The following is a 24,187-nucleotide window of genomic DNA, read 5'->3' on the forward strand; positions in this document are numbered from 1 at the left end:
TAATGGTCAAACAAGTGCTGGAAATGGTAGTGATAACACAGTAATTCCGCTGTTAAATGAATGGTTAAGTGTTCCTGTTACTTTGAATAGTAATAATGGGAGTGTGTTACCACATACTGGTTCAGCCAGAATTAGAACTGGGCAAGAAAAGATTGTGTTTAACTTAAAAGTGTTGTCCCAAAATCTTTTTAAACTTAGGAAACTGCAACTGAAATTGCATACTTCAAGGAATGTATTCACGGAAGGCATATATCTAAAGGTCTTAGGCAATGGAGATTTCCTACAGGCTTAGTGAGGAACTCACCTTTCCATCTGGAATTATTGCAACTGTTCGATACACAGGGCTGTGAGTTCCTCGAGTTGCCCATCAAACAGTATGAGGGACAGATTGTAATGCTGAGAAATGATTTGACAGCATTAGAAAATGACATTAAAACAGACAAGAACTTCCCTAGGTATAAGTATGAATTTTCCCAGATTTTTACCAGCATTGACAGCACTTTGGCGAACTAAAGGGAAGTTAAAATGAAAAAAATGATCTAGAGACCAATGGGAGTATGATAATGGGAAGGCCTATCAACCCCCCACAGAATCTCAGAATGTATACAACAGCAAAAATATGCACCTGGGTGTCCAACATGACAGATCGAGCTCTGAGGCTGATATAAATGAGGGGATGAAAGATAACCTAGTGCAGGGTTGAGCTCAAGCATGGGTTAGATGTAGCGACCATCTTAGAGACCAGTATAGGAATGTCATCCAACCTGGTGGCCAGGGTTTTCAGAGAGGCAGGAAGAATGGGCAAGCGCAACAACAGGGAGGTACAACAACCAGACGATGTTAGAAGAAACAGTATTGGAGACAGCGTTAGTTGTAGATATACAACATGATGATGGAAGGAATGAATCCTCAGAGAGAACAGTACCTAAGATCTTGATGAATTCTACTGGGGATTTTAAGATTTATGACTATTCTTCTTTTGATGTCCCAAGTGAATTGAGTAATATCTTAGCAAAAGGATTCTGTTTTATACCCACTGTACGGATGGATTTGCCTAGGACTTTGCTGGACTTACGGATATTTTTGCGCAAGTTAAATTTGACTGTTTTGTTGGGCAACAATGGTTATACTTACCAAGACTGTAGAATGAGTAGTATTTTTAATCCACCATTACAGACTACCCTAAGCCTTTTTGAAAAAATATGTGAGATGGACAGTAGGGCAGCCTTAAACAAGCCTATGTACCCCCTGACCAGTTCGAATATCATGAATAGTAATTGAGAAGCTTTAGAATTCTTGAAACTACAGGGTGTAAGAGTAATGAAACCAGATAAGGGGGGGGGTGGATTGATTTTTTTGGATGATGATGACTACAAGAATACAGTAAAAAACATACTGGAAACCGAAGCTTATATTGGTGCATCTAAGAATGAAGTAAATATAGCTTACCAGAGAGTTAAAACAATAATAAATGATTTTTTTCTGGAAGCTGCTATTGATATTGATACTTTTAACTATTTAAATATGACAGCGCCTAGGTATTCAGTTATGTTTGGAGCACCTAAAGTTCACAAAGATCTAGGTAACCCACCCCTCCGACCCATTGTGGAATTTTAGGGGGTCATTGATATATGCCTGTGCTAACATTGTAGACTCCAAATCTAGGAAATATCTGAATGGGAAATCATAAATATGTTCTGATTCATGGAACTTTTTGGAAGGTATTAATAATTTAGAATTTGTTGAAACATATAATTTTCTTACTATTGATGTATGTGATTTATACACAGTCATACCCCAGGAATTGGTTATCTTTTGGACTAGAGAATTTTTATTTAAGAAAGGGGTAGATTCTGAAGAAATTAATTTGACTGAATGTTTGTTGGAAATTATTTCTCCAACAGCCTTATTTTGTTTGACAATTGTTTCTTCCTTCAGAAAACAGGTGTCGCAATGGGGTCACCATGTGGAGGCAGTTTTTCCAAGTGTGTTATGGCTCATTGGGAGCAGGAATTACTTTTTCCAAACCACATGTTTAAAGAAAATGTCAGCTGGTACGCACAATACCTGGATGACACTTTTGTCATCAGTAAAGGTGCTGAGAGGGTGGCAAATGAATTTGTCAATGAAATCACTTCATTAACAAACTTTTTACACTTTACATCATCGTACAACACGTCCTCTATCCCTTATCTTGATGTGAGACTAGCCAAGGATAACATCAATGGTAGATATATTGTGAGCATCTATAGAAAGCCAACATATTCAAACAGCTTCCTACATTACAGCAGCACCCACCCAATCACCAAAAAAGGTCTGTGATAAAGGGGCAAAAAGTTAGAGCTGCTAGAATGGTGACTTTTGATGATGATTATTATCAGGAATGTGAACTTTTAAGACAGATTTTTATTAAGAGGGCATATCCAACAGTGATGGTGGATGGTGGATGACGTCATTAAGGAAGTCACCATAAATAGGGAAGCGGGGCACTTTGCAGCAATATTAAATCAGGGCACTGTTACTGTTAGGTGCCAAACATTAAGTGAGACAGTACAGGATGTCACTATAGGACATAATATGTCCAGTACTAGCTACAATTTGAGCTTCATTACCCCATTTTCAAATGATGCCAGGACACTCAGGCATATTTTCATTACAAATTGGGCTTTGATAAATGAAGATACTGGAATTAATCAGAAACTGGGTGACATACCTAGAATTATTTTCAAATGTGGCTTGAATCTGAAAACACTACAAGAGTCTAGAAATCTTACATACCACATAGGGGTATGAAAAAATGTGGGCACTGCTACTACTGTAACTATATAGAGGTTGCTACAAAATTTAAAATAGGTGGCCAGATTTTTAACATCAATGGGAAATATACATGAGAAACAAAAGGTGTGGTATACTTGGTCAGTGCCAATTATACCCAAGTTTCTATATAGGAAAAAATGGAACGTTGTGTAAAACAACATATCTATGAACGTCAGTGCAGTATATCTAAAGCCAATCATAACAATGCCCTGGCTAGACATGTTATGGAGTACCCTGATCATGAATTTGGGTATATGGTTATTGATCAAGTACAACAAGACATCGGGGGGGGGGCTTGGCTATTAATTTTAGAGGAGAGAAAATTATTGTGGCAGCTAAGATTAAATGCCCAAGCTTCCCCGGGTCTAAATGAATACAGTTCCCTGAAATGTGTATTAAAGTTAAAATCACTATGCAGATAATAACTGTGTTGTGTGTGTGCATATATATATATATATATATATATACATATATATGTAATTTTTTTTTTATAATCACACTCAATAGTGAATTTTTTATTTTATATTTTAGATGCAGTCATAAAATTTGCATTGACAAGTGAATTTTATGTGGAATGCAGCTTTAAGAATGTCAGGAAGTGATGTCATGGTTACACATGCTATTTAAACTTGTGTGAATGAATGGTTGATGTCTGAAAAAGTTTAGTGATTGTAGTAGATGAAAGTGCTAACAATAAATGTGTTTGCTGGAACTATCATCATCTTTATTTTTTTTTGAAGCATGTATGGAGTGGTACAGTATGTTATGGCCTCAAGGATGAAACTTGAGAAGTGAATCTTGACATCCATGTTGAAAACCCATAATTAAGGATTATGATCAGACACCCATCAATATTTTTTTCTATTTATGTTTTACCAATGTCTGTTTTACTGTCAAAAGGCTTCTGGCCTATTTTGAGATGAGAACTGAGGTAGTATTCATACTGACTAGGGAAATTGTGGTTAGTAAGCTTCCCCTGTGAGTGGACGAACGTGAATGTACCCAATTTAGGGGGTCTTGCCCCCTCCCACATCCCTAAACTGATATACATATATATATATATATATATATATATATATATATATATATATATATACATACACACACCAACTCCATGGTCACACCAACTCGAAGAAAAAGGGAAATCACTTACAACACAGCCTACAGACAGCAGTTTCCTATGGAGTTACTCCAATCAGCAGTGAGGTGAACCCTGGGCAATTAAAGATCGAGCATTCAATCTTTATTGACCAGTAGGTAACCCAGTTAGGACAGCTAAGAAATGTCCTTTTTTTTTTTTTTTGCTGCTAAGTGCTGCTGAATCTTTTACATCCATTTAAACTACCACCAGGCAGATGGAACCTTTGTTTAATGTCTCCTATGAAGGCCAGAACCTCATTAGTGATGTACCTCCCACTGCCATCCTGCAGTGCAAAGCTAGCACTGGAAAATAACTCCAAGCTCTTAGTGTGAGGACACAACCCACATTCAGCACAAAACGATGTAATGAGAAAAAGCAAAGGACAAAATAATACTGTACGATGTGAAATATGTTAGCCACCTTACTAGCTAGCTATTACGTTTATTTCATATTTTGATTGATTTGATTTGCATTTTCTTTTCCTTTCTTTGTTTAGGAGAGCAAAGTAAATGTGACAAGAATCACAGCAAACCTTAATGGAGGTATTGCCTTTTAATCCCATATGAAGGTACCAGTTTAGTATGTCCACAGCCCATGGATCGTAACAGTTCCACAAACCTTACAAATATCAGTAATGCTATTAAAAAAGAGCAAAAATGGTATCAAGTGACACCATTTTGTCTGAAATGTTCCTCCGCCATTACATCATAAGAACAAATGCAGTTTTTAAACATTTTAAATCAAGTACGTCATCTAGGTAAATGTTTTTCAAGAGTGATACAGGACACAACACTGGTTAAGTGACTCATTCAGGCATACCATCTGCAAGTGGCAGTTCAGGGTATCAAACACAGGGCAACACGATTATGCTCATTAACAGATCACAGCCTTAGCGTCCTATGCTGAACAACAAAACAGCATATCTAACTGAGTATCAGTTCAACAATCATAGAAAGGAAATTATAATTTCACATTGAATTCTTAAGAATATTGTAACTATCAAATTCTGATGAATATTATTGAATTTTATTTTCAGATAACTCCTTATAGCTTTTTGAGTAGGAAACATTTAACATTCAGCTTTACTTCTCAGCTGACATGAGCACAGTATGACTACCATGTGTAAGACATGGATAGGCAGATGACTAGCAGGTGGCCCTGATGAACCTGATGGCTTAATATATACCTATCATCATTATTCAAGTGAAACAATGCATTATATCAGCAGTATTCTATAACTGTGTAATCCTCATGACTGTGTTAATAAGGGGTGCTCCAAGGACCAGCAGGTAGCAATTAAGGACACAGCATCTCATGAAGTATTTGTAATGACTGCTGCTCAGACACCGTGACCTTCAAGAGCCAGCTGCTAAAATGAACAGGACACAGCACAGCTTGGGAGTCTGTCAGTTGTCAATGGCACTTAAAGAAAAGTGAGACCCAAAGGAGAACTCAGTATAATAGCTTCCTGAGATAATTATGCCTTAACATTTCAGAGTCATTTCTGTTAGAGTGATGGTGAAGCAGTAAAGGTCAGTCAGAGTAAAACATTTTATCTGTGGGAAACTGTACAAGCCCCATGTTTCTAGAGGTAAGGATAGCAGCAGACCAGCAAACTGAGTTTTTTTCCTCAAAATTGATATCCATGCACAGAATAAAATCTAACATAAAGACAGTGATTCTTTAGTTAATCAACTGTCACAACAGTGGTATCACTTCTTTTTTTTCTATTGGCATAAGCTCAGAATCAGTAGCACACTGAAGAGAAAGTCATCTGTCTGTAACAACTGACAGTTTCTAGATATTGCAAAATAGAAAAATGTGTAATTATGACAGACATGGCTGACCATATTTAAGTACGTTGTCATAGCACAGGATGGATTAGACAGGTGGATGCTGTGTTCTAGCACAGAAGGTTGCAGGTCCATTATCCTTTTGGCCCCAGTCACAGGCATGCCTCTGTCAAAAAAGTGTCTAGCAACATCACCAGAGCAGCTATGGCTATGGTGTATACGTATAACACAGGGTTGAGCAGGGACATTTTAAAATTTCTCTTTTCCGAATCTGCAGAAAAGCATACTATGTATCCTGTGACACTGACAGAAAAAGAACAGCCAGAAGTCGCAATACCAGCTGCTCCAGAGCCATCTAAATCTTACTTTTAAAAAGGTACCCCATTTATACTATACATGTGTATGTCATCTATAAAGATGCCCAGCCAGTGCTGCAATGTTTCCTACCAAAGCTGGGCCTGTCACTGTACAAGATGGTTGTGTGTTCTGTACTTACGACAGACTAATGCACATACAAGGAAGGCATTACTATAATATCTACTTATCAGTCTAGTAATAAGGGGTGCTTAGCTAATATTGTCTTGAGTATGACTATTATTAATTTGCTTGCTGCTTTTAATTTGAAGGTGCTGATTTTGTGATTTTTATTTTAAGAATCAATGAACAGAGAGTTTTAAGTCTTTCATAGTGTGTTTATGCTCATTTTTGACTATAGACTAAGCAGATGCTTAAGGGCCTTGTAGGTTTTATTGATAAATACAAACGACTTATTATCACAAAAGCAGCTACAGTATCAGTGCTGCTACTGATGTATCAGTTTTCATATCAGGATCAATAGCCATTGATCCTGTTTCAATATATCATTCATTGTAAACCAGACAGCATCACATATTAAGCAAGATTAAATTAAAAGAACACAAAATACAAAAAAAAAAAACACATACACCATGCCAATACTGTGAGCAAGAGAAACTAAAAGGAATTTCTATGATTCTGAAGTGTTTTGTTTTATTGAAAGAAGTGTTGACTTGAAAAAAATAATGCCTGAGACATATGTTTTAGCAGAATCATTCTTTCTTTAATTAGGTGACAGCACTGTTATATTTCAACTGAAAATAGCCCTAGGTCATTAAAAACTTAATAATATAACTTCAGGAAAGTGACTTAATTAAATGGTTAATTGATACTGGCAAAGCAGGTGGACTAGCAATACTTTTTTCATCAAAGGTTTAGACTACAAGTATCATTACTAAAATGCAGAGGACAGCCAAGTTTAATCTGATATGTAGAATTCTGTCTTTGAATGACTTTCAATGGTCAGATGAAAATAAATAGATGTGCCTTGATATTATTTTAAAACAATAAAATCATGAAGGCAGAACATGAAATGTACTGAGTAAATAAACTGACAAATACCATAGCGTGGCCTTATAATTGCCGAGAAAGTGCCATGCTCTCATCACTAATATAAACACCACACTCCATCAAAACGAAAAATGTTCTACTGCCATGTCAATTTTTCTTGAGTATCAGAAGAAAGTTTTTTTGAAACCACACTTCAGAGCCATATTACAAGTATGTGCTAGTATATAAAGCTTTAAAACGTGTTTTGTTAGTAGAAAAAGCAGTTCATTTCCTCACTGAGCTTGCTTTTCCCTAATATGTAGCACAGAACCAACTGGAAAATTTTTTATGCATCCAAATGTGAATGAAAGATTAACGCATGATTAGGATGTAAACCATCATGGTATCTGATTTAAGCCTGCAAAATGATTTATAGTCAAAACAACAACTGCTACGTAGTCGGTTAACAAATTGTTGCATCGTGCATATAGATTGGAGGAGCATGCCTCTGGTGGATCATTTCCATTCCATATTTCTAGTCCACATCAGGTTTATGTCAGGATGTGGCATTCTCATTAAGTTGTAAATAATGTATACACCAAATGAAAGCAGTTTTCTTTCTTTCAGCTCTAAAACAGCTACAAGGCTAAGTGGTACAGACTCCGAAGCATGATTTCTTAGCAAATATTCATTTTAGCTTACCATTCTGATTGCGACGGAGCACACAGCTGTTCACCATTTTTATAACGGTATTTCACAGATCATTATTCTTAATACCTTGCAAGCTGTTACCCAGAACTTGCTAGAGTGAAAAATACTTTCAGCTTGCTGAAAACAGCATAACTGTCTGACGTACATAATTTTAGCTGGAACCAGAAATGAGATGGGGTTGTTCATCTGAAGAGGCAAACAAATTAAAGGTTCATTTTAAAGAACTTTAGCACTAGGCCCAAAATGCATTCACTAAAATTACAGCACAATATATATGCAATTTATTACATACCAGAACCACATATATGCTTCATGTATACTATATATACACATATATATATATATATATATATATATTAGCTAACAGATCAATCTGCCATCAAAAATTAATTCTTCTCTTAGGTTCCCGCTCTTCACAGTTCACATCAAAAACAATATTTCTCTCCATTAAGATTCAGCATTCCTTGTACATTGGATTCTACTAGAATCACAATAACTAGCAAAACAGATAACTGCTTCTTACAGAGTCCTTACACAACAGAACAACTCTTTTCATAGTTCCACAGACAGGGTTAAATCAAAATATCTTCTGTTTCCCTATAGGCAATGATAAATCTATTGGGCTTCACCTCTAACTGGTTTAGCTGTCTTTCCTCATTTAGGCACTGTCCAGATATCCTTCTTTCTTTCTTTTGGTACATGTAACTCATTCTAGAGCCCTCACAGGACTATCTTCAAAACCAAAGGTCATAACTTTCCTCTGCATGAGGGTACTGGGCTTTAAATATCTCTGAGCAGTTGTCCACCATTAACTGTAACTTACTTGTCCATTTGTGGGTTAGTATCTTAGTCTGAAACAGCAAACTCAGAAAAGTGAAAGCTGTTTTTGCCTTGTTTTTCAGCTTGCCTTCTACTTTCTTTGCAAGATCACTGTAGAGCAGGGCTTGGGAATTTGACTTTTTCCACTGTTGTATGATCTCAGGGTTGGTATATATATACAATTATACATGTCCTTACTTTTCCCATCAAACTCCAGTGGAGAATGAGTTACATCCTACGGATATCCTTAATGACTCAAGTGAAATTATCTATTGACTATACTCAGGACATCAATTGGATTAAAGAAGTATTTATTAAAAATTGGGGAATCTTGATGGCTGACCCTAAGATCAAGGAGACGGTGGGGGAGAATCCCAAATTCATATATAAGAATAGACTGAACTTACAGAGACTCCTATGCTACCCTAAAGTATTAAGTAGGAGTGTAGAAAACTATTCAGTTACAGGCACCTTACCATGCAATCAGTATAATTTTTGTGAATTTTTAGACAGTAATTCCTGTTTTACACATCCCTCAACCTTCCAAAGCTTCAAGTTTCAGGTATATGTTGATTGTAACATGCAACATGTCATTTATCTAACCCAATGCACAGCCTGCCCAGTGTTTTACGTAGGTAAAACGGACAGGTGATTGCGTGAGAGGATTAAGGAGCATCTTTATCATATACGCATACAATCTACATGTAATGCACTGTCTAAACATGTATTAGACACTAATACTCATCATACTTTCAAGTTTCAGGTTATACAAGTTAACATTTCTAGTATTAGAGGCGGGGATGTACGGAACTATACTGAAAGGCTAGAACTAAATTGGATAATTAGATTTAGAGCAGATCACAAGCCAGGATTAAATGACAAGATTTCTCTTAAACCTATTCTTAAAAATAGGAAGCCTACTGTCAGATAAGCTTGTTTTGTTATTTATAAATTATATTTTATTTATATGAATTTATGTATAAATATAAATGTAAATATAAATATATTTCTCTCCTATATAATAATGTATTTTATATATTTCATACAGTTTTTTATATATTTTTAATTTGGAGACACTCACTAGTTACACAATTTATGTTTTTAGTACATTAGCTTTTTAAATTTAGTATAGGAAGTGATGCCATATTCTTAAATTAGTATATACTGACCTTTGTGTTGAATGAAATTGTTTAAAAGTCTGAGGAAGCCCAGAAGGGTGAAAGCGCATACCTATTTGTAATTTGCTACCAATAAATTGTGTGGTCTATGAAGTTTTTGCATGGATTTATTCCAGAAGGAATGTTTATTCTGTCATAGTGCTTTGGACATTTGTCTTTATATGCTGATACATTTCTTCAGTCTTGGATTGCTCCTATACTTTTTATGTTTTACTATCCAGTGTTTTTTAAGTAATAAGAGCATTTGTTTTACTGTTTTTTACAATATATATAAAATTAGCAATGGATGTGGGTAGGTACTTGATCTTTTTAGATTCAGGTGTAAAAAGGTCATTCTAATTGTATTTATTCTGCGGAGAGTTCAATATTTGATAATAGAAATATATATATATATATATATATATATATATATATATATATATATATATATATATATAATTCTGGTTTACTATGACTTACGTGAATAGCAGTAAGTCGAACGCCGATGTCTGAAATCACGGTTTCCAAGGGACAGGGAGCCAAACCAAAAGTGGTCGATCACGGTTAGTTGAGTTGTATAGTGCACTCGACCTTTCAGCAAGTGATGTGCCAAGACTGTGGAGGGAGGTCATGCTTCAGTGAGGAATTGGGAAGTAGTACATTTCCTCAATGTAGTCCAATCTCTGAGTTGGTATATTTAATGTGCAGGGGTGTGGGGGGTTCAGCCCCCCACATGGGAGTGCAGTTGGGCATAGTAAGACAGGTGGAAGATGGGAATGTCAAAAATGTTGTATACACATTTTCGTGTTTCCTATTTTCGACATTCTGGCCTTCCGCTGTTTTCAAGGTCAGCCTTATTTTCCGATGTTGTAACTGTTCGACCCGACCCCTTTCGAACATTATAGATATTTTACATAGGAACTGGCATATTTTGACTATCAACGAGAAGGTGAAGGACATGGTGGGTGATAAACCAGCAGTTACATATAAGAATATGAGATCACTCAAAAGACGTTTATGTGACAAGACAGGAGCATCAGTTAACAATGTTGGGCAGAGCAAAATAGGTGCATATAGTTGCAGAAGGTGCAATTATTGTAGCTATATACATGATGCTCAAGTGTTCATTCATCCTGAGACATTAAGAGAATTTAAGTTTTCATGTTCTGTCAATTGCAACACATGCAATGCTGTTTACTTTGCCAGTTGCACACAATGTCCTAAGTTTTATGTAGGAAAAACTAACCGACAGTTAAAAGATAGGATTAGAGAATATTTGTACTATACCTTAATAGAAGATGCAAGGAGTGCGTTGGCCAAACACACTATACAGGCAGGAAGTAAACATATGTTTCAGTTTACTGTGATGCAAGTTATATATCCAGATATTAGGATGAGAGACATTAAAAATATCACTGAAAAAGCTGAACAAAAATGGATAATACGGCTACAAGCCGATAAAAGTTTTGGGTTAAATGATTCCATTAGTTTGAAACCTTTTTTAAAAGATAGGAAATTAATACACTAACCATGTGTTAATAATATGCTGATCAATTGTATTTTATATACTTTTTTATATATTTTTATGTTCTTAACATAGATTATATAATTATAATAGCACAAGTAAGTTATATATGTATTTAGAATTTATAGCTTGATTTTAATAGTTATTTGGAATGCTCTTGGTTCTATTTCAATGTACTTAGCTTTTTAGCCAGCTTTTAAGAGAAGGGTGTGGATGTTAATAAGTATGAGTTGTTGCTAAGACAATTGATTTAATGATTGTTAGAACCAACTGAAGGATTTTATTTTAAATAGTTTAGTAATGTGGGTGACATTATGACAGTCTGAGGAAGCATGGTGGATCCATGTGAAATCACTTACTGACCTACTTTGTATTTTCTTTGTTTCTTTTGTTAAAATTAAAGTTTTATTTAGCCTGAGCTGTGCTGCTGTACTCGTGGGATTTTTTACTTGGATTCTCCCTAATGTGATGAATACTGCAACATATGAATAGAAAGACATAGAATAGTTGTGTAAAATCTTCCCATAACCATAGATGTCCTTCTCTTCTATATGTGGCAGTATTACTTACCCCCCCCCTGCCTTTCCCCTGATGCTTACCTGTTTTGCTGGTGACATGCTTTCTTACCTAGGCTCAGGCTGGCGCTTGGCAGCATTCAGTTCTGAGGTTGGTACATGCTGACATCCACTTTATACCAGATGTCGCTTTTTGGCCGATGTACATGAGACGATATGCGGGATCGCATGCACCTTTCACTAGCATTTAGACTTTTGTATACTGGCCGGATGTACAGTTAGCAGGAGGCAAACTCCCTAATGTGACGAATACTGCAGCATATAGAAGAGAAGGACATCTATGGTTATGGTAATATTTTACACAACTCTCCTTTTTTGCTCCTTCTCAGCCCAACAATCATTCCCAGTTATCAAACTACAGACTCATTTGTTCCCCTCTTCTAATAAACTACACCCACATCAGCTCATGGGGGGGGGGGTGGGAGTCCCTTGTTCTCTAGAGAGGATTTACATCTTGGAGTCCTCCTTTTGTGCTACATAGTAAGTCAAGAGTTGGTTATCAACAGGCTGTCATCCTTCAGCTCTAGGTTTTTTTTTTCTGCTACTGCCCCCTCCTGTTGACCAGTGAACACAATATAATGCCCTACTGTACTGAGCCTACTACAGATGTGAGTTTCCAAACCCTCGCACTGCTCACAAGCTGACCAGGCTCACATTTCCTTATTACTGGAAGCTGCAATCCTTGGCCTCCTCCTACTTGTTACTCTGGAACACACCAACTCTGTTCCTCCATGTTGTGTATGGCAGCATCAATAGTCACTTTTGCCCTCCCCAGCTGACTGCAGTACTCAGGCTATTGCTTGAACCCGGATTATCTGAGACACAATTGAACCTTCCCCTCAACCTATAGAGTTTGGTATGTGTTGTTTACATTGTTTCTAGTTAGCAATCAAAATTCCTTCCAGTGTAGACTTTAATTTTATTACAGAGGTGTGGTCATCACTTCAGGAGGTTTCCTCAAAATATTCTTCAACCTTTCTATGAAAAAATATTTATTTACATGGCTTTTGATCTGCCTTACCCTGTTCATATTATGTGTATTCGCTCTGGTATATTTAGAAATATTGGTCCCTAAAGCTTATACGATCCTTGGAATACCTACCTACCTACATACATTACTTCCGTGCCCTTCCCCTATCTTCCCAATTATAGGCTGGGTTCAGATGAATTTCAGGTGCTTCATGTAGCACTAATATTAATGACTTTGTTGTGTGGGACAGCCCACACCAAAGAAGATGCACATTATTACTGCTCCAGGATCTCTGTACTCCTCATATGACTTCTAAATAGGGCTGCTGTATGTGTTCTTTGTCTATGAATCCCAGCTATGAACATGGTAACTTACTGTAGTTTGTGGTCATTTGACATTTGGTGCAAATTTTGCTCACTCTAAGTGTTTTCTTATGGAGCAACTACTTAGATACAATATTCATATCCTTGTGGAGAGCTATATTCAGAGCAATAGTCATCAAAGGAAGAACATTTTACCAAACAAAGTAGTGCTGTTTGTTTTGTAGTGTCTGCCAGCACTTCTTATATTTCTTCTTATGTGCCTATAATTTAATTGTGCAGCTAGGCTACCAGCATGTATGCCATAATGTACATTTTGCTGGAGTATTTATTTTATTAATTTTATGTATCGAGGCATTGAGTTGCACTAGAATTTCAATGATAAACGTCATATTTACCATATGTTTATTTTATTACATTATGGATGTTAAACTTTTTTATTGATTGACAGTCTAGCTATTTTTTTTTTTTTTGGTTTAGGCCTTATCTTTCATGTGTGTATTTTCCAGTATTTTAATGTATGTTGTCCGGAAACATGTGCAATCTGTGGAAGTGGACTACATCTGGGGGGGGGGGGGGTGCACGAGGGCTACATTCTCCATGATAAAATACAGTTCTAAAAGTTATGGTTATGCCAGGGTTGTCATACAAGCTGAGAGTCATAGATGGGTTGTGCTATGTATAGTGCCAAATGGTACATGGCAGTCATGCTCATGGTGTGGGTGATCCAAAAGTACCATTTGTATAAAGTGCAATGTTAAGGATTACATACTATAAAATCAGTGCATAACCACATGTATATGAAAATAAATACAAATGAGAAACACAGTCTATGTAAATGCAGGACACCATCATGGTGGAAAGATTCAGAGAAGTATAATATGGCGATGCTGGCCACCCATGCTCACCTTGCTAGAACGCTGTGACTTATGGACTGCAGGACCATAGCCATGTTAAGCAGTAGCAGTACCTCAGGGCCAAGTGTTGGTAGTCATCATCAGAACTAGTGCTGACAGTGTTGGGTTTTGTGTTGTTAACACCAACAAGGATGGTACAGGTATACCAGCACCTGACAGAACAGTAAATAACTGACTGCTTCAGAGCTGACAAGAATATACTGTATGATCTAGTCAAAATGTGCCACCCATGAACAAAGTCAATACGTATGCATGGTGCATGCCCTTTAGACACAAAACAGATGTAGTATTGACCATCCAAGCTACAGAGACCTTCCAGCAAACTATGTGAGGCACATTAGCTATACTACAGACCTCTGCCTAATAAACACTTAGCCAATTACTCAAAATCATGCTACAACATGTGAAGGAACTCCAGAAGGCAGAAGTAACACTGCGTAGGCATTCTGAGATTGCATGCTTCCCTGAGGTCCTGGATACCATATTTTGCACACATATTGTTAATAAGACCCTACCTGGTCCACAGAAGCAGAAGTAAATAAATAAGAGCTACCACTCCATGTAACACCTGGACAGTTCACGTGATTCACACACATGACACACATCTGACATGAATGAATACTTCCTGTGATGGGGGCTTCTTACAGGATCACCTTCTTTGTGGGTACACACAAACACACACAAACAAATACACACAACCAAATAAAATGGCTAATGCATACACATAATGGAAAGATTGGCCTATGCATACAGACTGCATGCATGCTAGGTGCATGCCACCTATGAGCTTGTGTCTTGTGTGTTCGTGGTGATTCATAGGTTCATAGGTTCATAGGTTCATACTAGGCTATCTGCCCTATGGGTATTTATAAGCCTAGCCAGAGTGTGTTTGGCTTTCGCCACCCATTTTAAATTAATTTTGCTATGACCTTTTTCGAGGCTAGTATACTGTGCCTCTGTCTAACAGTGACACAGAAGTGATACTTGGGGTAAACCTACGATCTCCCATCCACTCATCAAGATTCCTCTTGAAGAGAGTCAATGAGGGACTCTGCCTAACCTGGACTGGGATTTTATTCCAGAGTGAAGGGAGCCTCTGGGTTATGAATCTGTCCCTCCAGCATGTCCTATTTATTTCAGTGCTGAGGTTCAAGTCTCTCGAGCACGTAGCTCGATGGGATTTGGATTTTCTGAGGTGCAGCATGTCCATTAATTCCGGGTTGGACATGGCTTTATACGTCAGGCACAGATCGCCTCTGAGCAGGCGGTATGCCACTGAGTAGACCTGAAGTTTCTTTAACCGGGCAGCATATGGCATCTATTTGAGCCCTTTCATCCTCTTGGTGAGGTAGTTTTGGGGTCTTTCCAGTTGCTGCAGGTGTCTGGTAAGGTACATCCCAAAAGGGGCATTGTACTCAATTATGGGCTTGATGAGGGATGAGTAAAGAGGCATGATGACCTCCCCTGATCGAGATGTGAATCCCTTTATGATTAGGCGGGCTATATAAAATGTTTTTCTAACCACTTTGGCCATGTGGTTGTCAAATGAGAGATTGCTATCAACTTGGGTCCCCAGGTCCCTAATTACTTCTTCTGTACTTAATGGATTAACACCTATGTGGTAATTTGTGGGCACTTTGTTTTTGCCAAAGGGGATGACTATACACTTTTTGGCATTTAGCTTGAGGCCATGGCTCTGGCACCAGTTGTCTGTTTCTATGAGGCCCTTTTGGAGGATGCTTGTGTCGGCTGGAGAGTCTATTATGGCGCCCAGTTTGCAGTCATCTGCGAACTTGGTCAGCCACAGTCCTTCCGTGTTGGCCTGTACCTCCGAGAAATATATACTGAACAAGAGAGGTCCCAGGACTGAGCCTTGTGGGATGCCACTTGTAACTGGTTTGGAGTCTGATATGGCTCCAGCAATTCTAACCATGTGGGTTCTGTCCTTGAGCCAGTTTGCAACCCATCTAGTGACATAGGGGTTTATATTTAAGCTGGTGAGCTTATCTATAATGCCCGAGTGGGGTATTGTATCGAAGGCTTTTGCGAGGTCTAGGTAGGCTGTGTGGACCACCTTCCCCTCGTCAATGGCCTTGGTGACTGTTTCAAAGAAATCGACCAGGTTTAAGAGGCAGGATCTGCCCTTAACAAAGTCGAACTGTGTAGGATCCAGTGTCTGTAGGTCCCCAATATCTTTATTTATGAGGTCCATGATGATCCTTTCCATAGCTTTGCAGACCAAGCTAGTCAGGCTTATGGGGCAATAGTTTCCAGGATCCATTGAGGCACCACCTTTGTGGAGAAGGACCACTGTTGCTGTATGCCACTCTTTGGGTACATATCCTGTAGTAAGGCTGAGATTGAATAGTAGTTTTAGGTTTGGGTTTAGCTCTTCTTGGAGTTCATGTAGGACGCAGCCCAGGACATCGTCTGGTCCCATTGATGCTGTGTTTTTTGCTTTGGAGAGGGCGGCTCTTACCTGAGCATCTGAGATGTCAGGGGGGCAGCACTCTGCTGGGATAGATATTTGTCCTTTTGGTGGGGAGGGGGGGGAGAAGTTTGCACTGAAACTGTCAGCTAGGATGTTGGCAATGTCTGTGGGTTCGGTGTATTTTTTTGTCATTTTGGACTAATTCTGAGCATATCTGGGAATTCCCACCCAGGTTCCTAACATAACTAAAGAAAGTCTTGTGATTATCCTTAGTGTCCTGTGCAATTATTCTCTCAAAGCTGGCCTTAGACGATTTTATGAGTGCCCATAGTTTTTTGCTAATACTGATCAGAGATGCCATCCCTTTTTGGGATTTTGCTCTATCATGTAGTAGCTTCCTCCTTCTATTGTATAGTTTGTTTATGGCTGGGGTCCACCAGACAGGACGTCTGCCTTTGGAGGATTGGGTCTTGGTTTTATTTGGGATTGCATGATCCATGCATTCCTGAAGGTGTTCATAGAATGCGTTTATAAAGGATTCTGCAGTCTGGGCCATATTTTCCACAGGCCCGGGGGCTTTGAAGGATTCCACCTCGGTTTTGAGAAGTGTGAAATTTGCTTTAGAGAAGTTTTTCACTGTGGTTTTCTGGGCAGGGGTGGGGTCGGGATGTGAATATCCAGTGAGATTAGTTTATGGTCTGATCTTACCAGTGAGGGATACACTTCTGGTCTGGAGCATAGAGTCCCTATGTTGGTGATGATCAGGTCCAGTATGTTTTCCCTCTTGTGGGAGTGGTAACAAGTTGTTCCATAGCATTTGAGTTTATAAATTCTAGGAACCTTTGGGCTAGGGTGTTGGAGCTAGAGTAATGCTCCCAGTCTATGTTTGGGTAGTTGAAGTCGCCCAATATAATGGTGTTTGGAGAGACCTTCATATTTTCCAGTGTTCTCAGGAAGGCCGAGTGGGGTTCCTGGGTTTGGGAGGGTGGTCTGTAGCAGGCTATAAACTGGAAGGCAGTTTTACCCACTGTTAGTTGCACATGGATAGTCTCTGATGCTTCATGCTGTGCCACCAACCTGGAGGTGTGGGTATCTTTGACGAATATTGATACTCCCCCTCCTTTTATGGTTTGGTCCAAGTTTTGGGGCCAAAAAGCATGGTATGAGGTATAACCTGGTAGTGCTGGGGTGCTCTCGAGAGCCTTGAACCAGGTTTCTGTTACTGCACAGATATCAATGTTCTCCATGCTAAGGAGAGTTTCGAGTGCGTGCATCTTGAGGTTTAGACTTCTGGCATTGAGTAGCATTACTCTTAGTTTCTTGTCCCTTGTGATACATATGGAGGTGGGTTTGTCTTTTGAGCCTTGCCTAAAAAAGGCACTATGTGGGTGGCAAGAGCCTTTGCCAATATCTGAAAGCCCAGGGGTGACAGGTGCAAGCCGTCCCTAGCGAAGCATCATGGCTTGTCGAGCATGTCTTCCCAGGCTGACAGGCATTGGATCCCCTTTGAATGACACCAATACTTAAGTCAATTGTTGAAATTGATCATCTTGTCTTCATATTGTGGCATCATTCTTGGTGAGGGTAAGATGCTACTCAAGGTCAGGGTCATACCGGCCTGGGCTACATGCTCAGAGAGCTCCTCTATGTCTCTTTTCATGTAGTCCAGGGAGGTACGTCTCAGGTCATTCACACCAGCATGGACAATGACTGAGTCATATTTGTACTTGCCTTGGAGTGACCTGAGTGCTTGTGTTATGTGGCGGATCCTAGCACCCGGCAGGCAGCTCACCGTGACCTTCTCCTTGTTCAGCCTGGTGAGCGGGACGTCAGTGTGCCTGACGATAGAGTCACCTATTACAAGTGTATCAGGTGTGTTGTTTAGCCTTAAGGGCTGTGACTGTTCGGCACACTGGCTTTGTGAGCTATGTGTTGCACGTGTTTTGTTTTGGGGTAGCGGTTGCTTGGGTGTCTGCTTTGGAGGTCTCTGCTGCTTAGGCAGATTTTTATTTAGAGCCTCTGAGTATGTTTTTGTATGTTTATGTGTTTGGTTTGCTGTCGTGGTAGGTCTATGTGAGACTGGAACTGTAGTGAGTGTGGTTTCCTTCTCCTCCTGACTGGTTACACCAGTACTGAGTTGAGAGAGCTTAGCCTCCAGTTTGGCTATATGGTTGCATCTCTCACATCTGTTGGAATTTGTTGGGAGGAGGAGAGGGTTGTCTGTGTACGAGGCAGTTGTAACATTGCCTCATGATTCCCAGATTCACCAGCTGGACCGGAGAGGAGATTGGCAACTGACCTTTGGACATGCTAGAATAGTATTGGGAATTCCTTTATAATTGAAAAAAAGGGCCAATGGGGAACAAGGTACTCAAGGGGAGTTTATGAGGGTGTAGTGCTTTTAATTTTTAGTGCTGACTTATATAATTGCTTTAGTGAGCAAGTGCCAGGTAACTTAAATGCAATGTGTTACAGGTAACTTAAATGCAAAAATGACAAACAGTAACTTTCTTTCAAGTGAAACAAGGAAATAAGTACAGTAAGCAATGCAGATATCACTAGGGATCCACAGAAGCGCTGAAAAGCCGCGTTTTAGGTGGAATTAGCGTTTCAGGGAAATAACAAGCAAACAAACAACAAGCATACAAACAAAGCTAGATTCAGCAGGCCTGGATCTAGTCTATGCTACAGCAAACAAGGTGTACCAATTTCAGTAAGAAACAGTTCAAATATGCAGGCACTATAAGCCTTTAACCAAACATTCCCAGCTCAGAAGGGCAGAGTCCAGCCTCTCCTCCCACAAGAGTGCAGACCATGAACCTTCTTAATGTAAATTAACTGGCCTGAAGCCCAAGTGCTTAAACCAGAACTAATACACTTTTAGAATAACAGACACTGAGCCCTCAATCAGCAGTTCCCAACTTAGAAGGATGTAAGCTACATGTCCTGCCACCACAGTGCAGGCCACAAACCTTCCTAATGTAAATCAACTGGTCTGAAGCCCAAGTGCTTAATCCAAAAGACTTAGAATGATAGCTACACTTTAATCAAGTTACTACCAAGCAGTAATAAATACAACTGAATACTTTAAAGAATGCCTGGATTAGTGCTCAAGTTATACAAACAAAGCTAGATTCAGCAGGCCTGGATCTAGTCTATGCTACAGCAAACAAGGTGTACCAATTTCAGTAAGAAGCAGTTCAAATATGCAGGCACTATAAACCTTTAACCAGAAATTCCCAGCTCAGAAGGGCAGAGTCCAGTCCTTGATACACATATTATAACCCTCTTTGGAAATCCAGACATGTCATATAAGGTGGCCCATGCTAAAACAAGAAATATTATGGGAAGAGTCTTTTGGCTATTGAAAGGTAGATTTCACTGTCTGGACACCTCTGCCGGAGCACTGTAGTATAGCCTGGAGATATTCAGTAAAGTATTTGTAGTATTTGCTAAGCTACACAGCACAGCTCTGCATAAATAGGTGGAGAAGGCTGACAGCACCCTACCAGGGCAGTTTAAACTGATATAGTGGCAGCAACAGTATCAGGGTAAGGAGGGTTTACAGGGTAAGACAATGAAGGGAGGGAGCTACAGCCAAGGCAACACTAAGTATAATGCATTGTAGAACTAACAAGGTGGCAACAACTGGTCCATAACTGTGAGCCACAAAACAGGCAACACAGAATAAAGTGATGCATGCTGTAAAACTCAAGTTACACAGGTCAGTGCATGATCTGGTCACACGCTTCATCAGACATCAATAATCTCATACTAGATGGGGAAGGGGGGCAGGGCACAGTCATCATCACTTGCACAGGAAGGAAGGCAGAGTCATAGCTGGCTGAAACACTACAATGTGAGGTAGGACCATGGGAGGTGACTGTATTATTTCTTTATTTTTATTTAAGTTTCACTTTGGTGACCTGGTGAATGGATTTGTTAGAGGACCCCTTTCAGTTATGATCTAGGTGCAAATGCACAGTTACAGAGATCTAGAATAAATGACAGTCAACACAACTTTGAGTAATTCAGATCTGAAAATATCGGGTACAGAAATTATTGTTATACACTAAGTGAATGTACTTGTTCTTTCATGTTACATGTTATAATGTATACATTCTTGTAAATATTGTTTACTTATTCACTGCCACTCCTTGACTATGTTTTGTATATGCATTCTTTGTCAACTGCTGTAATTGCTGTATATTCTTTGTATTTCTAAATGTATTTCTTACTTGTTACTGTAATTGTAGTATTTTCTTTATATTCCTAAATGCATTTCTTAATTGTTATTGCCTTTGCCAGTGTGGCAATGGCTAAAAAGGATCCCTGAACCAGCTCACTTACATGGTTAATGAGTATTAGAAAAAAAGAATACAGCATAGTAATAGTCATAACATTTTACAGAGGTAACATCGTTAAAATGTTTCATACCTTCAACTGTCCAGATTTTCTTAGAACGTCCAGATTTTTGTCTCGTATATGTGGTCTATTTGTCTGCGGTTTTTAGGCAAATAATTGTTGAGGAATGAAGTCAGTAAATAATGACAAGTCATTTGAGTTTCAGACTTCATATTCTTCAGAAAATGTATGCTAATGCAAAATATTTTATTATAGCAACTTTCTAAGTTTGTAAGAGCAATATTTAAAATGTGCAGCTTCATCGGATGTAAAATACTGGTAAATAGAAAAGCACTTTGGTAACACTGCAGGTAAAATCATTGAACCTTTATTGTCCAAATACAAAGAACCAAAAAAAAAAAAGACTTCACTGACTGAACCAGTCAGTGAAGTCTTTTTTCTGGTTCAGTCAGTGAAGTCTTTTTTTTTTTGGTTCTTTGTATTTGGACAATAAAGGTTCAGTGATTTTACCTGCAGTGTTACCAAAGTGCTTTTCTATTTACCAATATTTAAAATGTGTCCCAATTTTAGTGCCTTTTTCCCCCCATTATTTTTGGCTCTGTCCAGATTTCTTGTGTTAAGAGGTTGAGAGCTATGGTTGTAATGAACATTAACACAACTATTTAAATGTTGAAATAATGTCCAAAACTGTAGCAAATATAACGAAGCAACCAGGCAGTCCACAGCATATTAAAACCAATGAAGATTTTTATTATAAATTAATGATGAGCGCTTTCGCTAAATAGCTTCTTCAGATCAAGAATTTCCATTTTAGAGAGGGATCAGTTGAAAGTACTCCATATTTAGGTAGACAAAAGAAGTTAAAAGGAGCACTTGACAGACAGATGACATTGGGTGGAGGTTATCCCTTGTTGAGATAGCATGTACAGTAACATTGTTGTTTTAAGATGTTCTAATAGCTTTCCCCTTTAAAGGGAATGTGCAAAATGGGAAAACAGGATTGAGGATGGATGAATGGCTGTATTCTGGAATCTAAGTTCTGCAGGAAGGTAGTTCTAGTTAATAGGGATAATTTTTCTGAAGCTTTTTTTCCACATATGCAAGTCCAGAAGGTGGCCTGATTGATGTTAATGTGCCATTGTCTTGACCTCTAAGGGCAGCTTCGAGGAAAATTTAGCAGACACCGCTAAGGATAACCATAAGGCTTTCTTCAGCTACATTTGTTGCCTAAAAGGTAGGCCCCAGACATGTGCTGAACTAGTGACAAATGATATTACACACTGATCCTGCAGAAATTGCTAACCTACTAGTGGGCAGGTTTGGCGAAAGTTTCTCCCTTTTATCCTCTCCAAACATATCACAAACCATACCTTCAATAGCTACCCCACCCTATTTATCTAAAGAACAGGTCATCAAAGCTCTGTCTAAGGCAAAAAACACAGCATCTTTGGGTCCTGATGGCATCCCAAGCTGCATTCTAAACAAACTAAAACAGGAATTAGCAACCCCCCTTAGGCACCCTATTTAACCACTGCCTGAATACAGGATTTGTCCCAGCTGAATGGAAAACTGCAACTGTTGTCCCCCTCCACAAGGGCAGCTTAGCAACAGATCTGGGGAATTATATAGACCCATACGCCTGACCAGTCTGATTTGCAAGGCCATGGAAAGTATCATCATGGACCTCATAAATAAAGATATAGGTGACCTTAAAACCCTTGATCCAACCCAGTTCACCTTTGTAAAGGGTCAATCATGCCTGTTAAACCTAGTAGACTTTTTCAAAAATGTGACCAGGGCCATAGATGAGGGCAAATCTGTGCATATCTGGACTTGGTGAAGGCCTTTGACACAATCCTCCATTCAGGCATTATTGACAAACTCACCCACGTAAATGTCAACCCCTTTGTTGTTAGGTGGGTCACAGATTGGCTCACTAACTGTACACATGCTATCAAAGTGGGTGACTCCACCTCAACCAGCAGACTTGTCACCAGTGGGGTTCCAAAAGGGTCTGTACTGGGCCCCCTTTTGTTTGGTATTTATTTCTTGGAAGTTCAGGACAAAACAAAAGGGCTGAGGCTGACAAAGTTTGCTGACGACTGTAAACTTGGCATGATCGTTGACTCCCCAAACGATGTCAGTGTACTCCAAGAGGGGCTTACACAGACCAACGATTGGTACCAAAGCCATGAACTCAAACCAAATGCAAAAAAATGCATCATCATCTCCTTCAGTAAAAGCAGTGTCCCTACTAACTATCAAATAAACAACATTATCTTAAGTATGAATGCTATAGTGAGGAATTTGGGCACACAAGTAGACTGTGACCTAATCTTTGATCACCATCCTCAGGATTCATGAAGCTTGCGCCAGGCACAGGCATAGCATAGGCGGTATAATGCCAAATATGTCCGTCGAGCTATTCAGGTACGATCCAGTTCCACGTGCACTACCAGCATATGCCAGATCTGCGCAGCCCTCAGCACAGGTATGCTAATCACCCCATGCGCAGTACTGCACCATGCAAATGAAGGTACATAGCAATTCATGAAGTGGTGCAGGTGTAGCATAAGCCCACAGAAATGTAAACCAAAAAAAAACGGTTTACATTTTTCCAAACAGAACATCGGAGCTATGAAAGCGGACCAGACTCATGTATTACAAAGTTAACATATGCCAATGGCTAAATATACAGCCAATGGCATAAGAAACGATGCACAACACCTAAAAAACAACATTTAATGTCATGTCCACAGTAACGCAAAGTACAACCGCAGGGCATGTGTGCGCAAATGGGAACACAAGGAAAATATACACAAATGTCATAAAATCGCAATGTAATACAAATCATGATTTCACCATAATACTCAATGGTATGCATGGTACATCACAACCAAGCTGCAAGGGTTGCTAAGGGTCTGTGACAGTGTTCGGTGTGGTAACTATGAATTAGTAGTCAATGCAATGCAAATGAGGCAAGTAACAGTGAATCGCAAACGTCCCGCCGGACTAAGGATGTACCATACGGCGCAGCGCTATAAAACTGAGGAGTGGTTTGGAGGTATACATGACATCAGCAGTGGGGTGTGCCACCGTAGCTGTAAGCACATTGGAGCAATGCAAATCCGGCCTGCCCATTGCTAAGAAAAGCTGCAGGATAGGGGTGGGGATGTAGGTATAACATTGTTTAGCTGAGAACACATATGGTGCCCGAAAGCACATGTGTACGTGGATGAAAACGTGCCTGAAACCTGGTAAGCAGACACACGCGCTGCGCACCATAGCTCAAACAGGAAGGT

This window comes from Protopterus annectens, chromosome 3.part1 (genome assembly GCF_019279795.1).
Source record: "Protopterus annectens isolate FY-2018-M chromosome 3.part1, PAN1.0, whole genome shotgun sequence".
In the NCBI taxonomy this organism is placed as follows: Eukaryota; Metazoa; Chordata; order Ceratodontiformes; family Protopteridae; genus Protopterus; species Protopterus annectens.